General features: G+C 46.0%; 1 protein-coding gene across 1 annotated transcript in view; it reads left to right on the top strand.

Annotated features, from left to right (window-relative positions):
- PML (PML nuclear body scaffold) overlaps positions 1-10502 on the top strand; it is a 281106-nt gene that overhangs the window by 133035 nt on the left and 137569 nt on the right. The gene's annotated exons all lie outside the window — the stretch shown is intronic.

Raw genomic sequence — 10502 nt, 5'->3', positions numbered from 1 at the left:
ACCATCAGCCCCCAGCCATCATGGCCCACAGTCAGGGATGATGGGAAATGGAGCCCAGCAGCATTGGGGGTGGGGCGCAGGTCTCTGTTCCTGGTCAATGTGGTGGGCAATACATACCTTAAAGGTAAAGGTAAAGGGACCCCTGACCATTAGGTCCAGTCATGACTGACTCTGCGGTTGCGGTGCTCATCTCACTTTATTGGCCGAGGGAGCCGGCGTACAGCTTCCAGGTCATGTGGCCAGCATGACTAAGCCGCTTCTGGTGATCCAGAGCAGCGCACGGAAACACCGTTTACCTTCCCACTAGAGCGGTACCTATTTATCTACTTGCATTTTGATGTGCTTTTGAACTGCTAGGTTGGCAGGAGCTGGGACCGAGCAACAGGAGCTCACCCTGTCACAGGGATTCGAACCGCCGACCTTCTGATTGGCAAGTCCTAGGCTCTGTGGTTTAACCCACAGCGCCACCCGCGTCCCACAGCGACCTTAAGGAGGCTCAATTCAACACCAGAGGCTTTGCTCCAGGTACCACTGCCAAGTAAAGCCAGGGGACCTTCTAGGAGCAGGGCCTTCTTAGTAGTGGTGCCACACTTCCTTTAAAAAGTAAGCTTTTAATGCTCACCGCCCCCACCTTTGAACATATTGACATATCCATGCTTGTGTGACTCAATGCAATACTATTTTAGTGTAGATTTTTAAACAAAGCACATTAAACTTGCATTTGCTATATCAGTCCTTCCAGGGACTTTTCTGAAAAGATATTGTTAGTTCTCCTCTGGGGGAGGGGAAGGCAGACGCCCCCCCCCAATGGGGGGTACATATGTAGGAAAGCATCCTGGCAGATAGGACTCTGCATAGCACTAACACCCCGGTCCAGATCTGGCCCCAAATCAGTTGGACAGTTGGGCTGATGTTTAATTAGTTTTTAAAAAGGTGAAGGTAAAGGTACCCCTGCCCGTACGGGCCAGTCTTGCCAGACTCTAGGGTTGTGCGCTCATCTCACTCTATAGGCCGAGAGCCAGCGCTGTCCGCAGACACTTCCGGGTCACGTGGCCAGCGTGACAAGCTGCATCTGGCGAGCCAGCGCAGCACACGGAAACGCCGTTTACCTTCCCGCTGGTAAGCGGTCCCTATTTATCTACTTGCACCAGGAGGTGCTTTCGAACTGCTAGGTTGGCAGGCGGTGGGACCGAACAACGGGAGCGCACCCTGCCGCGGGGATTCGAACCGCCGACCATGCGATCGGCAATTCCTAGGCGCTGAGGTTTTACCCACAGCGCTACCCGCATCCCAATTAGTTTTTAGGAACCTCTAATTATCCGTCCATTTGGCAGGGGGGAAGAAGGAGAAACTGCATCTCCCTCCCCCCCCCCGACTGACAGCAGGAAGGCTCAGTCCTGTTAGGTGCTGCTTGCAAAGGAGCACTCTGCAACCCGCAGGACAGCCAGGAACACTCGCATCTTACAGAGCGAAAAATACAGTAGTTTTCTGACTGTATGAGCTGTTTGACAGTGGAACATCCTCCCTTGGAAGATGGTGGACCCTCCTTCCTTGGAGGTTTCTAAGCAGAGGTTGGGGGGCTTTCTGCCAAGGATCCATCAGCTGTGACTCATGCATTGCAGAAATAAAAACCTGACCAAATAGGGACTTGTCTCAGAGGAAGCCCTGACCATATTTTATTCAAAAGCGCTTATTTCAAAGATCCCTGTGTTCCTATCCTGTAGCATTTGACAGGGAAGATGTGTGCTGGAGGGAGGGCTTCCCTTCCCCCCCCTTTGTGTCACTAGAACATGTGAATGCCTCTGTCTGCAGATGACGATGATAATTGCGGAGGCCTTGATTGAGTTTGCCTGGCAAACGTCTCGGCGCAAAGGAAATGGCGATCGATATTAATCAGCCGTGAGCTGTAGTTATTGTAAAGGGCAGTTAAAGCGTCAAGGCAGAGCAGCAGCTGAGGGATGGGGAGACATTAGCCAATGCTATTTATAACAAGTCTTGGGGTTTGAGGGTGAGCACAGCTGCCTAAAGTGGCGATAAAACGGCACCCATCCTGATGTCACTCTGGAAGCAGCCGCCAAGACAACTAGATTGAAGGATGAAATGCCATGGGTTAGCTCTGCGGATTTTGCTGTAAGGGAGAGGCCACTTTGCAAAGGTTCTTTCAAAGGCTATCCAAGCAGTGCCATGGGCTTCCGCCTGAAGAGCTATTTAATGCAATGCTCAGCGGGCATTAAGTGCAGCTTGTTTGTGTGTGTGATGCAAGTAGAATCTGTCACTTTCAGTTCTCTCTGCTTCTCATTTTTCCAGTCTTAATTCCAGTTTCCCACATTTCTCCTGCAATCTGCAATTTATGATGCCTTATGAGGAACGGCTAAGGGAGCTGGGCATGTTTAGCCTGGAGAAGAGGAGGTTAAGGGGTGATATGATAGCCATGTTCAAATATATAAAAGGATGTCACATAGAGGAGGGAGAAAGGTTGTTTTCTGCTGCTCCAGAGAAGCGGACGTGGAGCAATGCATCCAAACTACAAGAAAGAAGATTCCACTTAAACATTAGGAAGAACTTCCTGACAGTAAGAGCTGTTCGACCGTGGAATTTGCTGCCAAGGAGTGTGGTGGAGTCTCCTTCTTTGGAGGTCTTTAAGCAGAGGCTTGACAACCATATGTCAGGAGTGCTCTGATGGTGTTTCCTGCTTGGCAGGGGGTTGGACTCGATGGCCCTTGTGGTCTCTTCCAATTCTATGATTCTATGATTCTATCTAAGAAGAGCCTGCTGGATCAGGCAATGGCCTATCAAGTCCAGCATCTTCTTCTCACAGTGACCAATAAGATGCCCCTTTTGGGAAACCTGAGACAAGAGCGTTCTCCCGTCCCATGTTTTCTAGCCAGTAAAATTCAGAAGCATTGTTGCCTCCGACCATGGAGGCAAGAGCACTGCCAACATTATTGTTCAAAAATTGTTAGAGCTTTGGTGTGAATTTCTCCAAAAAAATACAAATTTTTTGCATGTAGTTTTGACTAAGATGCACATTTTTGCAAGCTGTGTCCCCAGTGCAATGCATTTTTGTGTGTTACTTTCACCAATATATGTGTTTCAGGCACATTTCCCCCCCCCAAAAAAAACACCCATTTTGTACGCTCTGGTTGGAGAGCGGCATCACAAAATCCAGAGAAGTCCAAACTTTGAAGCATTTCTGTGTTTCCACATTGGTCCAAGAAGTGCGAATTAGTTTCTCACTAAAATGCAAGCAGAATTGAATTTCTCCTCTATCCCTGTATGCAAGGCATTTCTGCTCCAAGGGGTCATCTAGTCCAACCGCCGCCAATGCAAGAATCTCAGCTGATGGGGAACTGATGGCCATGCAGATGTTGTTGGCCTCTCACCTCACTCTTAGGTTAGCCACTCTGTTGTGCCAACTCCTTTCCAAAATGCACATTTACTAATTGCACATGGAGCTGGAGTTAGCAATTGTGTTAGTGAAGAGGACAAGTTAACTTAGTACAGGGATGGGGGACAGGGGCCCATCCAGATCTGGTTGGGCACCAACACCCACCAGTTCCAGCCAGTATGGCCAATGGTCAAGGAGGAAGGCAGCTGCAGTCCAACAACTCCTCCCAGAGGGTCACAGGTTCCCCATCCCTGCTACGGAAGATGTTCACTGCTGCTGGCGTGGTGCCTTTTAAGTTACAATCCCCAGGCTTTGCTTGCTTGTGAATCACCGCATTTTTTGCTCCATAAGATGCACCAGACCATAAGACACACCTAGTTTTTGGAGGAGGAAAACAAGAAAAAAAATATTCTGAATCCCAGAAGCCAGAACAGCAAGAGGGATCTGGCTTCTGGGATAGCTTCTTGCTGTTCTGGCTTTTGGGATAGCCGTGTGCAGCCTCTCCCAGGCAGGGGGATGAAGGCTCCCCGAAGAGCCGCATTCCCTTTAAAGAGCGCACGGAGCATGTGTGCGGCTCTTGGGGGCTTTTCCCCGAGGAGGGAGAAGGGTAGAGCCCCCACACGCGCTCCACGTGGCTCTTTAAAGGGAGCGCTGAGCAGAGCCTCCATCCTGCATTCGCTCCATAAGACGCACACACATTTCCCCTTACTTTTCAGGAGGGGAAATGTGCATCTTATAGAGCGAAAAATACGGTAGTGCGTACGAGTGGGTGTGGACTACAAAGAACACCCTTCCATTACATTAAAAGAGAGTTTGGGTGGCCATCTCTGTCAGGGACTCTAGCTCTGGTTCCCTTAGATACCATTTGCCAGGGAGCAGCAATGGCTGAGGGCTTTCAACTTCATTTCCTCTTGTTCCCCTGCTTCCCCCCAGAGAAAATCCCTCTTTAGCACTCAGTTGGAGCAAATGGCAATCAGGTTTTCTTTGGATTGCTGTTTGTCCTGACTTAAAGCTAAAGAGTAGGTTTTCTCTGGGAAAGGTGTGGGGCATAAGGAGAACCGCTTGGGCCTGTGCTTTCTAAGAAGAGCCTTCATGTCCTCAGGGTGAGCTTGCTGGAGGCATCTGGCGAAGCTCTGGGAATGAGGGGCTGCGTTAGATGACCCTCTGGTCTGATCCAGCGGCGTTCTTCTTAATGTTCTCAGTGCCACTGGGAGCAGGGGAGGGACAAGACCTGGGCAGGCCCCCAAGATAGGTTTTGTGCCAATCCTTCCTTTGTGTAGTAATGTCAATGAAGCTTTGAGGATTGCAGTCCTCAAATGTTGAGCAAAATGGGCTTTCTTCCGCCTTGACTTCTTCTATAGAAAGACCTCGTTTGCTGCATGGCCTATGGGTTGGACAGGGTTAAATTCTGCATGTTGTGGGTGAGGGGAGGTGTTTATGAGACATAAGGGGGTCTGGGAGAACTGGACTGAAAAGGGGAGGGAGTGATTGATGATGAATTGATCAGCATTCCTAAGCAGGTGGTGGAAGTCCGCCTAGGGGTGAGCAAGTCAATTGATCGGAGTGATGCTCTTATTGCATTTCAAAAGCACCTGGTCATATGTAATAGAACATTGGCTCTGGGCCCAGTTAGCAGTAAATGCACCTTCAGGGACCGCAATCTCTCCTAGCATCTTTGTATGCCTTTTGCTTGAGCAAACATGAGGCATAGAACCCCCTTAGCTGCACTCTGTCATGCTCCTGAGACACGGTGCAACTGTAGAGGGTGTGTGCATGTGTGTGTTTACCCAGGAGACCTTCCTGTTTCCTCCTTTTGCTGATAACGTGGCTGCGGGTGCAAAAGAGCCAGGTGCTTATGCAAGCACGTGCAGAAAGGAATTAGAGGTGGATTAGGCAGGTCCGCTAGGACAGCTAGACATTGTTAACAATTTTTGACTTCTTTATCCATCTCGGCTACATAATGTATTCCCAGGCACGGGTGGAGCGGCTCAGCTGTCTGCATTTCACAATGCAGCTTCAACAGCTTCAGTGTCTGCAGTTGAGATCACTTCAGAATTATGGGGAAGGGAAAGAGCTATGCAGGGCACTGGGTTCCCCCCTCCCTCCATGCACACAGGAAATCCTCCTCTGTCTTTTCTCAGGCCTCATTTATTCAACCTAATTTTCACAGCGAGGAATTGATGAATCTGTCTGTTTCTGGTTCATGTTGATTCATAAGTTTATTCCATCCTGTTTCTGAATTTATCTGGTTTCCTTTAAAATCCGCACATCGGCAGTATTTCTATTTATATAAAACAAAATTTTAGTAGTGCCTTTGGGTGGTTCTCTCTCTCTCTCTCTCTCTCTCTCTCTCTCTCTCTCTCTCTCTCTGTGTGTGTGTGTGTGTGTGTGTGTGTAGATGATAGATATTTACAACAGATGCACAAAATCAACAGATGCACAAAACAAGCAAAGGAAAACAAAAAGCCATAACTGCAAGCGTAACTGTGACCAAGTGAAGTACAGAAGTTGTTTACATCATCTTCAACATTAGGAAATAAATATGGCGCAGTGGGTCAGAATTTACAGAATGAAGTTATAGCAAAAGCTACCATCACCACACACACACAAAAAGGGAAAAAGAGAGAGATTTGTTTGTTTTTGAGCTGAAAACTGTATTACTGTTTGGAGAAGTGTGGAATATAAAGTATAATTCCTTTCTGATTCACACATTAGAGGTGCAGATCAGATCAGTTACCATTAGAATTTGTAGAAATTGAATCCCTGAAGCACCCAAGTCTAATTATTATTATTATTATTATTATTATTATTATTATTATTACCCCACTACCCCACCCATCTGGTTGGGTTCCCCCAGCCCAGGGGTCAGCAAGGCTTACCGGGCATGGGCCAGATCACTCCCGTGGAGATCCTTCGTGGGCTGGACTGGCACAGATTGCGTCTGCGCATGCCCAGACGCTGAAAATCACGCAGAACAATGGGGGTGGAGATGCTCCTTCTGGTATACTGGGCTGAGGCCGTGTAATCAGCACCAACACTTTGAATTGTGCTCAGAAATGTACTGGGAGCCAATGTAGGTCTTTCAGAACTGGTGTTATGTGGTCTCGGCAGCCACTCCCAGTCACCAGTCTAGCTGCTGCATTCTGGATTAATTGCAGTTTCCAGGTCACCTTCAAAGGTAGCCCCACGGAGAGCGCATTGCAGTAGTCCAATCGGGAGATAACCAGACCATGCACCACTGTGGCGAGACAGCTTTCACCTTTGTCCCTAGCCCACTGGAGATCATCGATTAACGTGACCAAGGCAGTCCCATTTGTTAAAATGTGAAAGGAAAACTGAGGTTCTTAGGATGCTGAATTCTGGGCCTTGGATGGAGTCATTATGAATGCCACTATTTTAGGTGCTTGAGTTTCCCTGCATTATCTTCTTAAGTGTCTCTTATACTCAGCTGCAAAGTCCAAATTGCTTTTAGCTAGAATGAGGTTATCTTTATCCATCTGGCAAAAATCGGGATTCCTATTATGTGACAGAAAAGTACTCAAGTAATTGAGGATAGAGCAAGAAAGAAAATTGAAGCAGAAATGATTTTACCTGCTGACTACGTTTCTTTATCATTTGGGGGGATGTTCTTGATATTTCCCATGTGTTTTTTTAAAACAGCAAACACACTGAATCAAATTTGTCTTATTTTGTACTTGTAATTTATGGCAAATAATTAGCACCCTGATATTCCTGGTTTTGAATGGTGTCCCCCCCCCCCCAACTTTCTGATCTGGTGAGTAAGAGAGAGAGAAAGAGGGAGAATTTCTCTAGCAGTTTTAATTAGAATATTGTCCTACTTCTCAAATTATTTTATTCCAGCCCAACTCCCCCCCCCCCCCCGTTTATATTCTTGGGCTACCTTAAACAATGTTATGGTGGATGAGCATTTGAATGATTAGTTCCTGTTTTTGTTTTTAAAATGGCACATGATGGGTTTATTGCTAATATGTGCTAATGAATGAATGTATTAGTCCACATGGTTAAAGATTTAGAGTGACAGGTTGCAGCTTGGATCCTGTTGATGTGTAGAATCAGGATGTCTGACAATATCAATAACTTCTCCCTGCTCATTGCTCACCCCCTCAGCTCCCCTATGTGTGTAAGTGTGTCAAAATAAACACTTGAGCATTTTTCACTCAGATACACCCATGGAGGCAGTTTCAGTAGCCACCCATATTCCCTAACTAGAAACAGACAAATCTATCCATTTTTCCAACCCTAAGTAAAGGCCATCCAATTTCTGCATCAGTATACTCCCCCCCCCCCAGTTCATATGAAAATCTGTACTGATTTTCAACACATTTATTAACATTTTTGCACACAACCTTTCCTAAAGTATGCATTTCTGCAAGCAATTTCCTGCAATATAATTGTTGCTTTGGTGTATTATTTTTCTATCTCTCTCTATAGATATATACAGTTTTGTTTCCACTTCCCCCTTTAAACACTCGTTTTTATTGCTTGGAGAACTGCATTGCAAAATTCAGCAAGGTGCAAATTTCAAAGGATGTTTCCATTTGTGCTTTGGTTTGAGATATGTGAATCACACAAGTTTGCCTGCTACTTTCTCTCCTACCTCTCTCTCTCCCTGCAAGTTCAGTTTAGCATTAGTGCAATAAATGGACCTTCAAAAAGCTAAAAGGCTTATAGAATGAATGGAAGGCCAGCATTGAAGAAAGTGTACTGAATTAAAAATGCTTCCTTTTAATTTCTATCCTGCATCAACCCACCTAAAAGTTTCCCCAACCTGATGTCCTTCAGTCCAAGCCATTTTAGTTTCTCTCATTTTCTCATTCTTCCACTTCTAAATTTAGCTCTCCACATTTCTTCAGTAATATACAGATATTATTAATTTTTAATCATTTTGAAAACCCACCAGCATTTTACTGCAAATAAACATACTTTTGTGTACAGTTTTGACTAATATACACATTCTATTGCAAGCAATTTCCCCATGCATTTTTGCACACTATTTTCATGAATGCATGCATTTGTATGTATGTTTCCCCTGAAAGGTAAAGGACCCCTGACAGTTAAGTCCAGTCACAAACGACTCTGGGGTTCCGGCGCTTATCTCGCTTTAAAGGCCGAGGGAGCTGCCATTTGTCCGCTCTGCAGACAGTTTTTCCGGGTCATGTGGCCAGCATGACTAAGCCGCTTCTGGCGCAATGGAACACCAAAACCAGAGCAGTGCACGGAAACACCATTTACCATACTGCCAGAGTGGTACCTATTTATCTATTTGCACTTGGTGTGCTTTAGAACCACTAGGTTGGCAGGATCTGGGACCGAGCAACGGGAGCTCACCCCGTCATGGGGATTCGAACCGCCGACCTTCTGATCGGCAAGCCCGAGAGGCTCAGAGGTTTAGACCACAGCGTCACCCATGTCCCACATGTTTCCCCTTAGTAGAATGCATTTTGTACATATTGCTTGGTCAAATAACGGCATCACAAAATTTTCGAAGGATAGCTGTGTTTCTGTTTGTGTATTGGTTGAAGAAGTGCAAATTAGGTAGGTTTCCCATCACAGCTACACCCAAGCAAATACGTTTCTGCCTGTGTTGGCTGGTTGGACTGGTTTGTGCATATAGCTGCACACCTGTGTTACCTGCCTCCAAGGGCAATTCTGATGTACCACCATTCCTTGTGGTACTTGGGTCCAGTTTACCTATGAGATCACCTTACCTCCACCTTCCACACCCCCTTGACCACTTGGATTGGTGCAACTGGTACTAGTACAGGTGTCACATAAAACCTGTTCCTCATTTTAGTGTGTGCACTTTGGAACTCCCTTGCCTATTGATCTCAAGCAGGTGCCTTCACTGTACACTTTTCGATGCCTGCTAAACTTGTACACTTTTCGATGCCTGGATAGCTCAGTTGGTTAGACCATGGTGCTGATAACACCAAGGTTGCAGGTTCGATCCCTGTATGACCAGCTGCATATTCCTGCATTGCAGGGGGTTGGACTAGATGATCCTCAGGGTCCCTTCCAACTCTACAGTTCTATGATTCTATTATTCTTGTTTAGAAAAGCCCTCCCAGATGTTTAGAAAGTTGATGCAAGTTTTAATCTGTTTTTTTAGTCTACCGTTATGTTAAATTTCTGATAGTCTTAAATTATTGTTGTTAATTTTTCTTGGTGGTGATTTTATAGTTTTATCACTTTTGTAAACTGCATTGAGGTGGGTTTTGTTTTTTTTACAATCAAGTGGTGTATAAATTTTATGAAATAAATAAATAGTAGTGTGAACACTGGGAAATGATTCACAGAGTAAGGTGGAATTCATTGTATTAACCTGAAGGGAGAGGGAGATTAAAATCAACAGCATTTTCTTTTCAGCAGAAGGCAATAATAATAATAATAATAATAAACCCTTGCAAGTGATATAAATGTCTGTGCTCCTCTAAGGGCCCATCAAGGCAGAAGATGTTTCATAGGCAGTTTTAAAATAATCACCCAGTTGGGGAAATAAGCTTTTTGTGGAGACTAGATTCCTGATTCTCTGAAAAGCCTTTGAAAAAATATTGAGCCAACACAGGTGCAGACGGGGGGGGGGGGCGGGGGGGACCAAGACACCAGAAATTTAATCTTATGCTGAACTTTGTCGTGGCTGCATTTGGTGTTGCCGTTTAAAAGAAAAAAATGATGTAAGAATCCTCTGCTTGCTCCCCTGGATGGAGGACATAGAGGGGTGTGTAAGTGTGGGCAGAAACTGACTGGCTATACAAAGGGGAAATCTGCCTCTGTTGCTCAGCCCCCCCCCCCCCCCCGCCACTGGACGCAGCCCTCTGAAGGTTTGCTCAGAAGGGAATGTGGCCCTTGGGCTGAATTGCTTCCCCCAACCCTGACCTCAGTGCTCCTTTTCTGATTCCTCTTTTCCATGATGGTGCCCCACCAGCCATCTACATCTTGAAAGTAGCCACTGTCAAGATGGAAAACAATTCTATCTCCCAACGTGTACCCCACCCACCGTAGTGGGTGTGGGAACCCCTTTGTGGTGAAAGGCATTAGGATAAGGTAATACAAGTCATGCACTGTTTGATTGTTAAAAAATAATAATACCTCA

The sequence above is a fragment of the Podarcis erhardii genome (genome assembly GCF_964252035.2).
Source record: "Podarcis erhardii genome assembly, chromosome: 9".
Classification (NCBI taxonomy): domain Eukaryota; kingdom Metazoa; phylum Chordata; class Lepidosauria; order Squamata; family Lacertidae; genus Podarcis; species Podarcis erhardii.
Note: the sequence above shows the minus strand (reverse complement) of the source record. Positions and strands in the feature narration are given on the sequence as shown.